Raw genomic sequence first — 18,688 nt, 5'->3', positions numbered from 1 at the left:
TAACTTTTCCTTCTTTTTGCTATTTCTTGGGCCGCTCCCGCGGCATATGGAGGTTCCCAGGCTTGGGGTTGAATCGGAGCTGTAGCCACTGGCCTACGCCAGAGCCACAGCAACGTGGGATCCGAGCCGCGTCTGTGACCTACACCACAGCTCACGGCAACGTCAGATCCTTAACCCACTGAGCAAGGGCAGGGACGGAACCCGCAACCTCATGGTTCCTAGTCGGATTCGTTAACCACTGTGCCACAACGGGAACTCCTCCACTAACTTTTCTGCATTTGACCCAAACTTCACAGCAATCTGACATTTTACCCCATACTTCTTTGAAACTGTCTTTTCATTATCACCAATGATGCGAAAGCCAGGAAGGGATTTGCAAATTTTAAATAGGTTGTCAGGAAAAGCTTCATTGAAAAGGCGAAAACTTTCCTCCTTTGTCTCTACTACTTACTCTGCTTTTGGAAGCAGTTCCTCTGTCTGTACCTAAATGTTGATGTTCGCCAAGATCTTGTGGTTGCATCCTCTTCTCTCCTCATCCCTTCCAATATTTTATCAGTAGTTTAGGTCTCTTTTCAGAACTCCAGGCAAATATGTTGACCTAATTACAAAAACATTTGCATACCTTTTCACTGTGTCAGTCTGAAGTCATTAACCTTAGCCGTGACACCTGGGAATCAGTCTTGCTCTTTCCCCCTCCTTGTATGCAAGATCCCTCTGGAGAAGAGAGTTTGCATAAACAGAGTTTGGAAAGACATGAAAAAAAAAAAAACTATCACCGGGGAATCAGAAAAAAGATTGAGAAGGTTTGGTCAAGAAAGAGAATATTCAGTCAAGACTGGATTAGTGTTGGGGGAAGAGGAATGGGACAGAGTGGAAAGGATGAGACCAGTTTCAGGGACCCATATGAATGTGACATGTGAGAAGTCGTTGGGCTCCAGTTGGCCAAGACAACAATGAAAAAGAGTAGGTAAGGTACATCATGTATATGAGATCTCGTAGGAAGAAGGAGAAAAGGAATCACAGAAATGCTAAGCTCATAAATGTGTATGAGGGTTGGGAACAGAATAGCTAGAAGGGCTGCTAAAGCACGCCATGGAAGAGAAGCCAAAGAAACAGGAGACGGGAAAGAGTGAAAATTTCAGTATATGCTGTTTATGAAAAATTGACGTGATGGAAAGTTAATGTTTGTAAAAATGATGTTTGGAAAAAATTTATTAATATTTATTATATGTAAAATACTTTAAAATAAGAAATTGTAAGCATAAACAGGAATAATTTATGCAATAGTACTTCTAAAATGATAAAGTATTTTCATTACAAAAGGTAATTCTTATCACGAGATGGAAGCACCTTAACATAGGATTTGAGGGTCTAATATACATTAGTTCAAAGAGGGGGGTTGCATATAAAATGAGATCTGAGGAAGAATTCCTAGATTGTAGTTGCATAAACCCTGTCTTGTGTATTAACTCCATTCATCTTGTGTGACAAGTACCAACAAGATGTAGGTAACAAAAAAATTGCTGTTCATACCTTGAAGAAGAACTTCTCACAGTGGGCTGCTGTGCTGGTTCTACCCAGTACTACTCTTCCTCTGTGCACTATGTTAGGCACACTTGTGGATAATGCACTTAAAAGGGTTTTCCAAAGTGATTAATTAAGATAAATACAAATGAGTTCTTTGTTCCATTCTAACCAGGACTTTCTAGGATTTATACCAATATGTTAGACTCTACTATACATTTGTACAATTGCTTAAATATAGGGCTTCTTCTCATTCCATCTTAGATCCTAAGAAGGCAAGGGAAGACTGATAAAGTTGCTTAAATTATTGGATCCTGAAGAAAGGCATTTAAACTAGGTTACATTATGTCAGTATTTCGGGTCAATTCAGTTAAACATATAATTAAATAGTCCTGTTACTTTTACGAAATGACATTAACTGGTCGATGGACCTAAGACTTTGAAAGAAAGAGTTTTATCTTTGCACAAATGCTGTATCTCCCCATAAAACAATTTTGTCAGTTTTAAAATAAATTTTCTGGCCAGCCCATACTTTTTTGTATATTATACTCACACGACCAGTTACGATGTTAGTGAATGTCTGAATTACTTTTGCTTTTTAACCAGTTTTTCCAGCTGTCATTTTAAACATGTCCTAATATGTTATCCTAGCTATATGTTGTTAAAGCAACCAATTCAGTGAAAATCGAACTGGTAAAAGTGGCCTGAAATAAATTCATCTGACGGATTTACTGACATCTCACTCTTTGCTCAATTGTTCTGTTATCTGTCTTCAGCTGACAAAGATTTAATGTTGTATAGCTCCTTAATCTCCATACAGGGCTAAGCAAAATCTGATTACTCAAAATGATTTCACAGAGACAACAGTTATCAGAAATTAGGAGGTGGGACTAGGCAAGTTTGGGGATACATGTTCCCAGAAGCCTCTAGAAAGAAGTAAGATAGACTCAATCAGTTTTGCATAATTTAGGTAGGTAATAGAGCAGATGAACCACTGATGACTCTTTCAGCTTTAGAATTTTCTTCTATCGACCTAACATCAAATTCCTATAAGTTGTAGATAAATAAAATATAATCTATCCATACAAATATTATTCAGCCTTAAAGAGCAACATAGTCCTGATGCAGGCTGCAGTGTAGATGAACATCATGATAAGTGAAGTAAGTCATTTACAAATGGTCCCATAATACATGATTCCATTTATATGAAATGCCCCTAATTGGCAAATCTATAGAGACAAAAGTGGATTAGTGGCAGTTTAGGACTGGAGGGAGGATTGATGAAATGAAGGTGATAGTTGAGTTGTACAGGATTTCTTTTTAAAGTGATGAAAATATTGTAAAATTGACTGGTCATAGTTGTACAAGTCTGTGAGAACACTAAAAAGTATTGAGTGGTAGAGTTTAAATGGGTGAATTGTATGATATGTGAATTGTTTTTCAATAAAGTTATTATCTTAAAAATCCCTAGAGGAGTTCTCATTGTGGCTCAGAGGTAAGGAACCTGACTAGTATCATTGAGAATGCAGGTTCGATCCCTGGCCTCGCTCAGTGGGTTAAGGATCTGGTGTTGCCGTCAGCTGTGGTGTAGGTTTCAGAGGCGGCTCGGATCCCGTGTTGCTGTGGCTGGGGTGTAGGCCGGCAGCTGCAGCTCAGATTTGACCCCTAGCCTGGGAACTTCCACATGCCCCAGATGGAAAGACAAAAGACAAAACAAAACAACAACAACAGAATTCCTATAAGTTGTACAGCTATAACAAAACTTTGTCCAACTATGTTATTCTAGGACTGCAGAGGCTATACGGTCAAGTGGAGAAAGAAAGCAGAAGCTTTGCAGTCATTAGGAGCTGGTTTCTCCTACCTGCTCAGTTAGTTACTGATAAGCTGTACCATACTGAAAAAGTCAATTTCCTCATATATGAAGTAGGAACATTATGTAACCTCTTGCAGGATCGCTCTAAGAATGAAATAAGATACTTTCAATAAAGAGTCTAGCACAGTGCTTGGCACATTTATAGCCACCCAAGAAATGTTAGCTCTCTTTCCACTTTCATCCCCATGTAGAATTTCTCATCTGCTCAGGTTTCATCCTTGTGAACATGTGCCAAAATGCCATTTCATCCCACCCATCCTTGGGAGGTTACCACAAGACCATCAAACAAAGCAACCTGAAGTTTAGCTTTGAATAACAGGTAAAGAAAACTTGACTGTATAAGTCATTAAAGTGTGTATATAAGTGGGAAAGAGATAAAAGGAGAGAAAAATTAGGACTGGAGGGACAGCAACAGAGAAGTGCATCTCATTCTTCACAGAAGCCTTTTGCATTTGGCGACACCCCCCACAAATGACTAATCTCCAAGAAGAAATTTGATTCCTTCAACTGCAGGAAAAGAAGTTTAACCCAGGCAGCTGTGGTGATAAATCTTCCTATCAGTTGTGGTTATAAGGCTGGAAAATCTTGAGTTAACTGTGCTGATGAATCATGCACATTTATTTCTACTTGTTTAAATATATTTTTCCTTTATGTACACAGAGACGGCTTGTAATAAAGCTACCATTAAACACTGGTGTCAAAAAACAACCCAAGAGAATTCATTTTCTAGCGTCCATGATAATATTATAGATGCCAATTCATGGCATGCAGTTTGCCTTTCTCTGTACAAATATTAAAATAATATCTCTGCTTCAGCATTCAAGATATTGTTTTCCTGATCTCAGTTGCAGAAAAATAAATTAAGGAGAGGACTTTTTGATTATATGTACAAACAGTTAAAATATTCCGATTTGCTAAAATGTTTAAAGTCTACTGAGGGACCTCAAATATTTAACTGGGATAACAAAATAATCCACAATTCAAGTGCAACTTGAGAAAGCCTTGTGATGATTTAAATCTTCATAGTCTCAGGCTCAAAGTAATATCTCCACCTTAGGAACATATAGGAACATGGCCCTGCCTCACAATCAAGTTGTCTTAATGCTAAAAGGGCTGGGGGGAGGGGGAGAGGAGAATATGAAGGTGGTGGGAGACTAGATAGTTGCTGTATTTACCCGACTTAAACTAGTGTTTACTTTCATCCTAAAGTATTTGTTGAGAATTTCTAAGAATGGCAACTTCAGTAATGCTTCTGGGGAAAGGAGGTCTAATCTCTAGAAGAAACTTGTTTCTCCCTGGGCAGGTTTTTGTTTTTATTTTTTGTTTTGTTTTGTTTTTGGCTACATACATTCTCTTCTCAGACAGTAAGTGTTCCAAGTAGTGCTTTGAGGAGGTTTTCTCTTTTTTTGAACTTTTTTCCCCCAGCTTTAACGAGATATAAGTGACACATAAATTTCTGTATGTTTAAGATTTGCAGTGTGAAGGTTTGATACACTTATATATTGCAAAAGTATTACGGCAGTTACGTTATTTTTTATTTTTTTAGCGGCCGCAGGTGCAGCATATGGAAGTTCCCAGGCTAGGGGTCAAATCAGAGCTGTAGCTGCTGGCCTACACCACAGCCACAGCAACATTGGATCCAAGCCACGTCTGCAACCTACACCACAGCTTATGGCAATGCCGGATCCTTAACCCACTGAGTGAGGCCAGGGATTGAACCTGCATCTTCAAATTCATTACCACTGAGTCACTACAGGAACTCCCTGCCATCTCTTTTTAATGGTGAGAACATTTAAATTCTACTCTTATAGCTGGTTTCAAGTATATAATACAGTATTATTAATTATAATCACCATGCAATGCATTGCATCCCCAGAACTTAGCCATCTTATAGTACAAGTTTGTATCCTTTGACCAACATCTCCCCTTTTCCCCCACCTCCAGCCCCTCACAACCACCATTCTACTCTCTATGAGTTTGGCTCTTTTAGATTCCACATATAAGTAAGATCATATAGTATTTGTCTTTTTCTGTCTGACTTATTTCACTTAGCACAATGCCCTCAAGATTCATTGATGATGTTCAAAATGGCAGGACTTCCTTTTTTCTCATGGCTGAATAATATTCCTATACATCACTTCTTTATCCATTGATCTGAGGGTGAACACTTAGGTTGTTTCTATATCCTGGCTATTATGAACAATAATACTGCAATGAACATGGGCATAGGGTGTATAGATACCTCTTTGTGATCTTAAATTCATTTCCTTTGGATGTGTACCAGAAGTGGGATCGCTCTATCGTGTGGGAGTTCCATTTTTAAATTTTGAAGAAGGTCATATTGTTTTTCGTAATGGCTCTACCAATTTACATTCCCACCAACAGTACAGATTCTCTTTGTTCCACATCCTTACTAGCATTTGCTCCTCTCTTTTTGATGATAGCCATTCTTACAGAAGTGAGGTGATATCTCATTGAGGTTTTGATTTGCACTTCCCTGATGATTAGTGATGCTGAGCATATTTTCATGTATTTGTTGACCATTTGTTTGTCTACTCAGGAAAACTGTCAATTCAGGTCCTCTGCCCATTTTTTAATTTTTTTTTTGTTTTTGCTATTGAGTTTTATATGAATTCCTTATTTATTTTGGACATGAACTCCTTATCCCAATAGTTTGCAATTGTTTTCTCCCATTCCATAGGTTTCCTCATCTGTTTCATTATTTCCTTTGTTATGCAGATATTTTTTTAACTTGATGATGTCCCACTTATCTATTTTTACTTTGCTTGCTTGTGTTTTAGGTGTCATATCCAAAAGGCATTGTTAAGGCAACCATCAAGGAGCTTTTCCCCTTATGTTTTCTTCTGGGTTCAGCTTTTATAATTTTTGTGAGTGAGATAAGATAGGGGTATATTTCATTCTTCTAAATGTGTTTATCTACTTTTCCCAACAGCATTTATTCAAGAGACTGTCCTTTCCCCATTGAGTACTGTTGGCTCCCTTGTGAAATATTAGTTGACTGTATATGTCAGCATTTATTTCAGGGCTTTCAATTCTGTTCCATTGATCTATGTGTCAGTTTTTATGACAGAACCATACTGTTTTTGTTATTAAAGCTTTGTAATGTAGTTTTCTGTAATATAGTTTAAAATCAAGAAATGTGACACCTCCAGTTTTGTTCTTTTTCAGGATTGGCTGTGGCACTACAGTGGTTTTTGTAGTTCTATGCAAATTTTAGGATTCTGATTTCTGTAAAAAATGTAAGTGGGGATTTCCCCTCATGGCACAGTGGTTAACGAATCTAACTAGGAACCATGAGGTTGCAGGTTCAATCTCTGGCCTCGCTCAGGGGGTTAAGGATCCGGCATTGCCGTGAGCTGTGGTGTAGGTCGCAGATGCAGCTCGGATCCCGCGTTGCTGTGGCCCTGGCATAGGCTGGTGGCTACAGCTCTGATTCGACCCCTAGCCTGGGAGCCTCTATGTGCTGTGGGTGCAGCCCTAGAAAAGACCAAAAAAAAAAAAATGTCATTGCAAGTTTGATCAGGGTTGTGCAGAATCTATAGTAGGTCTTTTTTTTTTTTTTTTTTGGCTTTTTGCTATTTCTTGGGCCCCTCTCGTGGCATATGGAGGTTCCCAGGCTAGGGGCTGAATCAGAGCTGTAGCCGCCAGCCTACACCACAGCCACAGCAACACGGGATCCGAGCCGTGTCTGTAACTTACACCACAGCTCACGGCCATGCTGGATCCTTAACCCACTGAACAAGGTCAGGGATCAAACCCACAACCTCATGGTTCCTAGTCAGATTTGTTAACCACTGAGCCATGACGGGAACTCTGGATGTCTTTTATTTCTTCTTGCCTAATTGCTCTGGCTGGGACTTCCAGTACTGTGACCAATAGGAATGATGACAGTGGGCACTCTTGTCTTGTCCCTGATCTTAGAGGAAGATATTTCTATCTTTCACCTTTGGGTATGATGTTAGCTGTGATCTTGTCATATATGGCCTGTATTATGTTGAGATATATTCCTTCTATACCCAATTTCTTGAGTTTTATTTATTGTGAACGTATGTTGAATTTTGTCAAAGGCTTTTTCTCCATCAATTGCACTGTTACATCTTCCCAATTTGATCTTTAGATTCCACATGATCCAAACCAAAATCCAACCAAGTTATTATGTGTATATCAACAAAATTCTTCTAAAGTTTTTATGGAGTGGAAAGACCCAGAACAACCAACACAATACTGAAGAAGAAAAAATTTGAAGATCTGACCTAACCTGACTTCAAGACTTTATATAAAGCTACAGCGATAAAGCCAGGGTGATATTAGCTAAAGAACAGACAGATAGATCAATGGAATGGAAAGAAGAGCCAAGAAATAGACACATACTAATAGAGTCAACCTGTCTTTGACAAAAGAACAGACAATTCAATGGAGAAAGATATGGTGTACAAACAACTGGAAATCTCCATGTATAAAGTACAGCCTAGATATAGACTTTACACTTCTTATAAAAAATAACTCAAAATGAACCAGAGATCTAAATTTTAAAATACAAAGTATATAATTTCTAGAATATAATATAGGAGAAAACTTACATTACCTTTGGTTTAATGATGGCCTTTTACCTACAGCAGCAAAAGCATGGTCCATTAAAGAAAAATGTGACAAATTGCACTTCAGTAAAAGTAAAACTTGTGACTGTGAAATGCACTGATTAAAGAATAAAATGATAATCCACAAACTGGGAGAAAATCTTTGCTAATCACATATCTGATTAAAAAAACTCATATCCAAAATATATAAAGAACTTAAAAAAATCATTGATAAGGAAATAAACAACCCAGTATTAAAATGTGAGCAAGAGATATGAAAAGACATTTCACCAAGGAAGATGTACAGATGACAAACATATAACATATGCTTAACATATCATAATGGAATTATAAATTAAAACAACAATAATATAATACTACGTGTCTATTAGATTGACTAAAATCCAAAACACTGATAACACCAAATACTGAGTGGATAAGGAAAAATGGGAACACTCATTCATTGCTGGTGGGCAGTGAAACTATTCTGTATGATACTCTAATGGTTGACATGACGTATATTTATCAGAACTTGTAGAACTGTATGGTACAAAGAATAAAATCTAATGTAAACTCTGATCTTTAGTTAATACTAATATATCAATATTTGTTCAACTTTTTTAACAAATTTACCATGATAATGAAAGATTTTAATAATAGGGCAAACTATGGGCCAGGGAGAAGGGGAATTTGGAAAGTCTGTATTTTCTGCTCAACTTTTTGGTAAAATTAAACCTGCCCTAAAAAATAGTCTATTAAAACAACAACAACAAACAAATGCAGACCAGATTTGTCAACATCAATTTTAAATGGATCAGAATCACCTTTATAAAAATATCTTCATCCATGTATAATTTAGTCCATGAATACAGTTTCCATACATCACCCTTTCTTATCCTCCCTTAATTTCTAACATCACTGACCTTCAACACTATAGGTTGGGATCCCGTTAACCTCCCTTTCATCCTGGCTTCCTTTCCAGGAATTATTTCTTCCAACCTTTCTCTTTTATGATGTGCAAAGGGATTGGTTAACTTTTTCTGTAATCAGAAATATGAGGGATATTCTAGATTTTGCAAGCCATAGGTCTCTGTTGCAGCTACTCAGCTCTGACATTGTAGCACAAAAGCAGTCTTAGAGATTGTATTAATTAATAGGGATAGCTTCGCTCTAATAAAACTTTATCTACACAAACAGGCAGTGGCCTGGTTTTGGCTCTCATGCTGCAGTCTTGCCAGCTTCTGATCTAGAAGGGCTGGTGATTAGTCTTGAAATCATATCCTAGAGCCTAGTCACTACACTGAAATTGGTTTTTGCATTACACTAATTGGAGATCACCCATGCACTACAGGTCACTGTAAACAGTAGTTTTTTGGGCAATCACAGGTCTTGTGGCCTGTGGCTACCAGCACTATTTTGTGGTGCTCTGTGCCCTCTGAATCCATCTTAGAACTAAGGCCTGGAAACATCCTGTTGATTTCACAGCCCCCAGTCTCAGAGGCTTCTGAGAAGGCTGCTCTTAGGCCTACTCATTTTCCTGTCCTCTGCCCCTGGAGAGAAATTTCTGTCAATTTAATTATGAGGTGATAGCAATTAGCAGGAATTAGCACCCATTGTGTAAAAGTTCAGGTTTCCTTCAGTGAAGGTAACTCGTGCCCTGATGCATCGACAGCCATTGACCAAAACAGTCTAATCTGCTTTTGTGCCAGAGGTTATGAGCATCCCTGGGGGAGTGGAGCCACCATTGGCAAGGGGTGCTTGAGAAGAGAAACCAGAGAGCAGGGCGAGGGGGATCCCGTAAGGTGATGAGTCCAAATGACTATTCCATCCAAATGACTCTTCCATCCAAAAGAGAGTTGAAGTCTAGGAAGTATACCCATTGCTCATGTGCATCCATGTTTCCCACTTGACTCTAGAAAGAGGGCTAGGTTTTTCACAAGTATAAATTCAAATGCATAGAATGCCAATGTCAGATTAATTGAAGAATGGAATTCTATGTCTATGTCTTCCCCAAATCTCAACTCAAACAAGTTAGCCTAGAAGTCCTGGGGACAGATTTCTTGTCCTGGTTTTGTCAGAATACTCAGAACTTTTGTTTTCTTTTCTGTAAAGCAAATGGATCTCACCGGACAATTCCTCTTTTTAATCAGCATTTTTTTTTCCAAACAGAGAAAACATGAAAGCCACAGAAAACTGTAGGTAACTGAACTAAAACCAAATACAACCCCACTGTTCAGTTATGATCTTTAACAACATTCGGGCTCTTTCCCTATTCCTATGCCTATTTTTCGCAGTCATTATGTCAAACTATAGGAAATGCTCTTACCTGTTTCCCATTCAGGCATTTTCTCCTGGCTCCACTTGTTCAGGAAGCTTCTTGCTCTATGACTTCAGGTATGTGGGGTTTCTAATAGTCAATGTAAAATAGACCACCAGAAATCATGGTGAATAATATTTGATTCATTTCACCGGTAAAGAAATCAATATAAAGTTTTTCATGGAAAATAAATGTCACAACTGCATAAATAAATTATGTATGAATTTAGAAAGAAGTTACAATCTTTTCTTTATACTTATTGGCCCTAGATTGGATTATAGCCTAAAGAAAGTTCCAGAAGAGTGAAGTAAAGAAGCGACTATACCATTCTTTTCTTCCCAGGAAGAACATATGGTCCCTAATGCCAGAAGTTAGCTTTCATGAAAATTACTGGAGTTGAACAAATACAGTATTTTTAAAAAACAGAAAACACCTCTGAATTAAGTTTAGAGTATAAATTTTGGCGCCTGGTAAAATAATGAAACAATATTGATGCCATATGGAAAAGAATGAACATGGATGACTTTCAGAATGAATTCTGGCAGGTGATACATGACAATTAAAAACTATGGAGAGATCAAAAAAGCAGCATTGGAGATTTGGACTTGGCCAAATATTGGATGAGCTCTTCCTACATATAAGGCATTGGCCTTTAACACATAGCATCCCATGAAAATCAAAACACTGTTGTTGCTTGCAGGAACTCACAGCTGCCTTGGGGGTGTGAGGGGTGAAAATTGGATACAAGTAACTCTAAGATGGGGTGCAAAGCAGTAAATATCCTAGCAGACAGGCATCTGAGGTATTACAGGAATTTCTTTCTTCTGTTGACATAGAACAATGTTCCAAAGCATCATTCCATTCCCAGCAAAGAATCCTTGGGCTGAACAGTGTCATATATCAGCACAGAACACACAGCAGTAAGCTTGTCCTTTCCATGGAGTAGAGACCCGAAGCGCATTGCAAATGTAACTCAAAAGCAACAGCACCTTTAGGAAATGGAGAGAGCAACACTCCTCAAGTCCATTTGTTCAAACAGCCAGGGAAGGAGGTGGAATCACACCTGCCAGGAGACACAGTATCAAAAGTTTCCAAGTTGCAAAGGGAAATCATCTCAAGCCCTCCAGGATGAGGTCCCAGTGATGCAATTAGAAGACCGTGTACATGAAAAAGTTCAGAAGTATTTACAAGAACAGGCCCAAGAGAAAGAGTTTATTTCTGGATTCTTAATGCTAAAGTTTCTTCCCTCCTTAATTAATTCTCTAGATCTTTGGAAACATAAAAGATTTCACTGCCTTTCTGGCAACTCTTGCTTCTAAATGGCCTGGGAGTCCAACATGTGGGTCTAAGGGGTACCAAATGCCGGACAGAAAGCGGGGAAGTCTGCAGTCGTCACGTGGATGATTCTGAAAACTTGGACGGTTGATAAAACATGCATTTAGTTCAGTGCCAACATCACCACCTTGGGGTAGCATAGCGTGGCTCCTGAGGAAGCACTCTTTTTCCTTTTCTTAGGTTCACGCTGACCGCTCGACAGTTTCAGTAGCTGTTCAGGCATGTGTCTCTAGCACTGGGTCTGATTTGAGGAAGAGAGAGCCTGAGTATGTGGCACAGGTCCCGGAGTGGTACTGCCCACCCATCAATGTTAGACGAATGAAGGAACACTGGGGCAGCCTGTGGTGGGCCATCTCTGAGGAATGTTCCCTGGGGAAGGCAGCGGGGAAAGAGATCTGTCAAAGGTCAGCCGGCACCTTGGAGATTTGTCTAAGTGCTGGTGGCACAATGGCTAGAGCCACCCGTGTGCACGGACTTCTTCCTCATGTCCGTTGCGGAAGGTCCGGCATGGAGTCGGGAAGCTGGTGTGATATCCTGATCCCATTCTCATTCCCAAATGAGGACCTCGGAGCCCAGGGGATACTGCTCGCCTTTTAAAGATGGAGAAGCTGCAGCCCCGAAAGGAAGAGAGCCTGTCCTAAGGCACTAGCTAGCAGAGGAGCCTTCCGTACCTGTTTCTCCAGACATCCTGTTCAATGCTCTTCCCTCTGTGATCAGCTGTCTTTCCAAGAGGTCTGACAGTCAGCAGGCCAGGGCTTCTGTGGCAGCCCCACGAAGGAAGTGACTGTGTGGCCCTAGGGGATCGCTTCCCCCCTTTCCCACCTCCCTTCCCCCCTCGAGACAGCTGGCCTCATGCTATGGGACTCTCGGCCGGCCACTGTGAGCTGGCCTTAGAGGAAAGCGCTTGTGCCTGTAACATTCCTAGCAGGTGCCTCTTGCTGTTCACTCCCTTCTGGCCACCCCGAGCACCCGAGGTCTTCCAGGACAAGCAGAGGTGAAGAGTGTCCCTAGGGGTTCCCAGGATCGGCGGTGCTGGGGGCTTGACGGCTCAGCCCCATCTCATCCCTCAGGAGGCAGGCTCAGAGCTCACCCGGCACCGAAGGGGTCTTGCTCCAGAGAGACTCTCCCTGCTCACGCCGAACATCCCCCAAGGAAACCCAGCCTTCCAAACCCAGCCTTTCCAATTTTCCTAGTAAAATGAATGAAAGCCGCTTTTGGGGAATAAAGTGATTTCTTTTTTAGCTTCACTTGTTTACTTTTCCATAAGCTCCCGAGATGGCTTACATGTTAGCTGTTAATCACACCATCTGTTCAAACAGTACTTCAGCAAATGATTCAATTCATACTTTTTTTCTTCTAAAAGAATCTTTTTAAAGGCAATGTTTATGTCTCTGTTATCCTTCATTTGGCAGCGTAGCATGAGCTATTTTAACGTTGCTATCATTGTAAACACATATTGAATTCCCCATTTCTTAACTGTGCAGAAAATAGGACAACTTCTCTGTATTTGTTCCACTTGACTCTAGGCTTGGAGGCAAGAGATGGCTATTAGAGATTTTCTACTTCTAAAAAGCAAGAGATAAAGATAAGATGCTCCAGCCAATATTTCTTCTGAAAGCTTGAAGCTAGTAACAATGAGTAGCCAAGCAAAGATGAACAGAGTGTCCTCAGTGGTTGGGAAGGGTCAGTAATGATGAGGGATGCAGCCACTCAGATCCCTTTCATCTCTCAGGAGGCAAAGTTACTGCTTTATCAGGACTTCTGGGAAGAAGGCCTGGCCCTCCACCCCGACTCCACCAAGTCCAGGCCCAAAGCTCTTGTGAAGGGAGCAAAAGGGCTGTTGTGGCTTTGGGCCAAGAGATAGCCCTGGAATGAGGTGGAGAGGAGTAGGAGATTAGCAGTATACTTCTTTTTGCTACAAGCTGTTCTGTGGATCTCTGAAGGCCTCCTATCAGTGAATGTCTGTTCACACGGCAACATGGGTATGTCCTATCAGTGGCCCATATAGATACCACTCTTCCCTGCTTTCTAAGACCTTTAGCTGGGGGTGAAGTGCTATATTGTAAAGTCATGGACTAAGTGTACTGGGTGCACAAAAGTGGAATGTGTAGGTAAATTTGTGCTGCGGACCCGGACAAAAGGAGAACTGATCCTTCAGGTCTTCTTATGGCTTTCCAAGATCTGGCCCCAGCCCATGTGCATGGTGTAACTCTTGCTGATCCAGCCATACACCCTTACTCCTGTTCCCATAAACAGGAAGTCCAACTCTGCACAGGATTGATGCAGTGACGGCAAAATGCTTGTGGTTCCCACCTAGTGGAATTCCTATCCAAGCTTGAACACCTAGCAAGAATGTCTCTTTTAAGCCAGAACAATCCTGAGAAAGAAAAACAGTTGATGGAATCAGGCTCCCTGACTTCAGGCTATACTACAAAGCTGAAGTCATCAAAAGAGTATGGTACTGGCACAAAAACAGAAATACAGATCATTGGAACAGGATAGAAAGCCCAAAAATAAATCCTCGCAATTATAGTCAATTAATCTATGACAAAGGAGGCAGGCATATACAGTGGAGAAAGGACAGTCTCTTCAATAAATGGTGCTGGGAGAACTGGAGAGCTACATGTAAAAGAATGAAATTAGAACACTGTATAACACCATACACAAAAATAAACTCAAAATGGATTGAAGACCTATTTGTAAGACCAGATACTATAAGAAGGTTCCTCAAAAAACTAAAAGTAGAACTACCATATGACTCAGTAATACCCATCATGGGCATATATCCAAAGAAAGCCATAATTAGAAAAGATACACCCACCCCAATGTTCATAGCAGCACTATTTACAATAGCCAAGACATGGAAGCAACCTAAATGTCCATCAACTGAAGAATGGATAAAGAAGATGTGAGATATATAATATATATATATATATATATATTAGAGAATATATTAAAGGGAACTTCTGCATGCGCAGAATAAAATAAAAATTGTAAAAAGACAACAAAATCGCGTTTTGGCAAGGATGTAGAGAAAAGGAAACCCTTTTGCACTGTTGGAGGAAATGTAAATTGCCGTAGCCACTATGGAGAAAAGTATGGAAGTTCCTTAAAAAACTAAAAGCAGAACTATCACATGATCCAGCAATATCCCTTCTGGGCATATCCAGACAAAACTATAATCAAAGAGATCCATGCACCCATATGTTCATAGCAGCGTTATTCACAATAGCCAAGACATGGAAACAATCTAAATGTCCACTGACAGAAGAATGGATAAAGAAGATGTGGTACTCACCTTACACCAGCCAGAATAGCCATCATCAAAAAATCTACAATCAATCAATGCTGGAGAGGGTGAAAAAGAACCCTCTTACACTGTTGGTGGGAATGTAAATTGATACAACCACTATGGAAAACAGTGTGGTGATTCTTCAAAAAACCAAAAATAGAACTACCATATGATCCAAAATCTCATCCTGGGCATCTATCCCAAAAAAACCATAATTTGAAAGGATACATGCACCCCAGTGTTCATTGAAGCACTACTCACAACAGCCAAGATATGAAAGCAATCTAAATGTCCACTGATAGAGGAATGGGTAAAGAAGATGTCGTATACATATATATATATACACACAATGCAGTATATTCAGCGGTAAAAAAGAATGAAATGCCATTTGCAGCAATATAGATAGACCTAAAGATTCTCCTACGAAGTGAAGTGACTCAGAGAAAGACAAACATCATATGACAGCACTTAAAGGTGCACTCTGAAAAAAGGATTCAAATGAACTTATTTGCAGAGCAGAAACAGACTCATAGACTTCGCAAAAATCTTATGGTTACCAAAGGGGATGGATGGGGGGAGGGACGGATTGGGGGTTTGGGATTGGCATTTTCATACCGGTATACAGTATGGAATGATTGGCCACTGGGGAATTGCTGTATAGCATAGGGAACTCTACCCAATATTCTATGATAGTCTGTAAGGAATAAAGACTCTGGAAAAGAAAAAAAAAAAGATGCGGTACATACATGCAATGGAATATTACAACATAAAAAAGAAGTAATGCCATTTCCAGCAACGTGGATGGACCTAGAAATTATCATACTAAGGTAGTCAGACAAAAACATCATAGGATATCACGTATATGTGGAATCTAAAACAATGATATAAATGAACTTAATTACAAAACAGAAACAGACTCATGACTTCAAAAACAAACTTATGGTTACCAAAAGGGACGGGTGCGTGGGGGGGGGGTGGATTGGAGGTTTGGGGTTGGCATATACACACTCTTGTATATGGAGTAGATGGCCAACGGGGACCTGCTGTATAGCACAGGGAACTCTCTGCAATAACCTCTATGGGAAAAGGATCAGAGAAGGAGTGAATTTATTTGTATAACCGAACCGCTTTGTTGTACAGCAGCAATTACCACAACATTGTAAATCAACTATATTTCAGTAAAACTTTTTAAAAAAGGAACATCTCTCCTAATATGAGCCTTCTTCGCCTCCCTTTATCTGGGCCTGGAGAACCAGTGCCTCTTTCATCAGTGCGTAGATATTAATGTGTTTGCCACCCTTCCCCACTCCCAGCAACAGATAATAAGAAATCTACCTCTGAGGGGAATAGGAGAAATTGCTTTACTTCCTTCACTTTCTTACTGTGTCACCCCTCCTGCTCTCTCTACCTCTATCGCGGGATAATCTAGAGAGGTCATCATCACTTTGATATCACACAGACCATTGCACAGGACTCTTAGAGTGATGACATTGTATTAAGTTGAGCTGATGAACAAACAGCAAGTCGAGGGACATACCCTAAGAAGACCTACGTGTGCCAGAGCATGAGAGAGAAACCCCATCAGACTCAGGGGCCTGCCTCATTAGGGAAGTTATTCGGGGCCCAGTGGCCTGAAAGAAGTTGCCACACCTTTGCACTCTTCCACAACCAGACAAAGAGCACAAAACCTCATAGGCTTCTTTGGATTTCTGTAGAGAACAGGCACCACATTTGGGCTTGCTGCTCCAATCCGTTAACCAGGAAATCTATAATATTGCCATTTGTGAGTGGGGAAACAAAGGACGAAATGATTCTGCAGCAGAGCCAAGCTGTGATCAAAAAAAAAAAAAAGAAAAACTGCCCTACTGCTTGATTGTTACGATTCAGCAGACCTAAGAGTCTTTGAATTGTTGAAGGGTCTGTGGCAGAAAGAAATGCTCTGCATAGCCCCTGACAAGCCCCGATTGGAGAATTACTGCACAGATGCCTAGGCTTTGAGTAAAGCTTGCCCTTCGTTGTCAGCAACCCTCTATTAGAAAAGCAACTCCTGGCTTGCTGCTGTGCCCTAGTAGAGACTGCACGTTGCACTGCAGAATACCAAATAACAATTTACCCTGAATTTCTCATCATGAAGAATGTGTTGTTCATCCATCAAATCATAAAATTGGATATATAGAACAGTATTCCATTGTAGAAGGAAAATAGTAAGTAGGGTTAGAGCTGAGCAAGTGTGGAAGGCGTTAGGAAACCACTTTCTCCTCAGCCCCCAGAGAACGTCCTATGACCAGCTAACAGAGGAAAAAAAAAAAAAAAAAAAAAACAATAGAACTAGAGAGCTCCTGTTGTGGTGCAGCGGAAATGAATCCAACTAGTATCCATGAGGATGTGGGTTCGATCCCTGGCCTCGCTCAGTGGGTTAAGGATCCGGCATTGCCATGAGCTGTGGTGTAGGTCGCAGACATGGCTCGGATCTGGTGTTGCTGTGGCTGTGGTATAGGCCGGCAGCTGCAGCTCCGATTGGACCCCTAGCCTGGGAACTTCCATATGCTGCAGGTACGGCCCTAAAAGGAAAGAAAGAAAAAGAAAAAAGAAAAGAATAGAACTGGTTTACATATGGGTCTGCACGGATGGCTGGAATCAGCTAGAAGTGGATGGATGGCGCGTTGTAGCCTCACTCAGGGTTAGCCCGGAAAAGCAGTAGTGAAATAGGACGACTGGTTAGAACTCCAGGTGTCCACTGGAAGGAGAAATGGCCCAAAATATGTATCTATACATGGACAGTAGTTAATTGCTTGATCAACTGGTTAGGGACTTGGAAAGGGCAACGTTGGGAGACTAGTGCCCAGGAGGTATGGAGAAGAGATACATAGCACAGAGGATAAGATATTCATGTCCCATGTAAATGCCCACCAGAAGGCTCTCGATACTCAACCAGACAAGATGTGATAGGTTGCAAAATGACTGTGAGTCATTCCTGTTCCTAAACGCATGTCTGTAAGCAAAACGACTTTGCCACTCTCCCCAGCAAGGGGTAAAGCCCGGTTACTGCCCACTCCTTAAACTGAGGCTTGCCTGGATGGCTTGCTTTGGTTACAGTGTTTTCCCAAATGCAATGCATTCGAAGTGGTCATGAATTGGTGCTTTCTCTCTCATACTGAGTTTGGAACCCTGAGTCCATCTTCCTGTGAGAGAGCCTAAGGTGATTTACTGAAGAGGTCGTATGGAGAACTGAGATGCTTCAGTCTACAGCCCACCAACCACTAGGTATGTGAGTGAGCCCTTCCACCATCAGAAAGTCCCATTGTCAAGTGAGGTAGCCTGAACCAGAAGGACCACCCAACCTGGCCACAAAATCATGAGACATAAATATCCATTGTTTTAAGTGAGAAAAGAGAAGCTATCTTCCACAATGCTATGCAAATATATTTGAAGATTTGGATAATTTGTATTATAATCCATCTTGCTAAATTGACTCTAGTAGAGACGGAAAGTCTAGTAGGCCAATTGCAAAAGAAAATTGAATAAATGCACATGGGAATTTCCCTCCTTCCAATAAATGGCACCAGATTATAATTCTTCGTTGGAGAATTCTAGAAAACTTCTAAATGTAATCTTAGTCCAGTACAACTTAACCAACCTCAGGGCATAGAAAACAGAATCAGTGCCTTCAGATTCACTTTTTAAACTTGTATTATTTCACTTAGAAATTTTGCAAGAATAGTGCAAAAAAAAATTTATCTCTACCTTTC

At 40.4% G+C, this 18,688-nt stretch overlaps 1 protein-coding gene across 16 annotated transcripts in view; it reads left to right on the top strand.

The window, feature by feature from the left end:
- Window positions 1–18,688, top strand: part of IGSF1 (immunoglobulin superfamily member 1) — a 504,513-nt gene that overhangs the window by 80,304 nt on the left and 405,521 nt on the right. The gene's annotated exons all lie outside the window — the stretch shown is intronic.

Source organism: Sus scrofa, chromosome X, assembly GCF_054392235.1.
Source record: "Sus scrofa isolate SSC_HxYL_T2T_F1_AM1 chromosome X, Sscrofa_HxYL_maternal_Yorkshire_Landrace_v2.0, whole genome shotgun sequence".
Classification (NCBI taxonomy): Eukaryota; Metazoa; Chordata; class Mammalia; order Artiodactyla; family Suidae; genus Sus; species Sus scrofa.
Note: the sequence above shows the minus strand (reverse complement) of the source record. Positions and strands in the feature narration are given on the sequence as shown.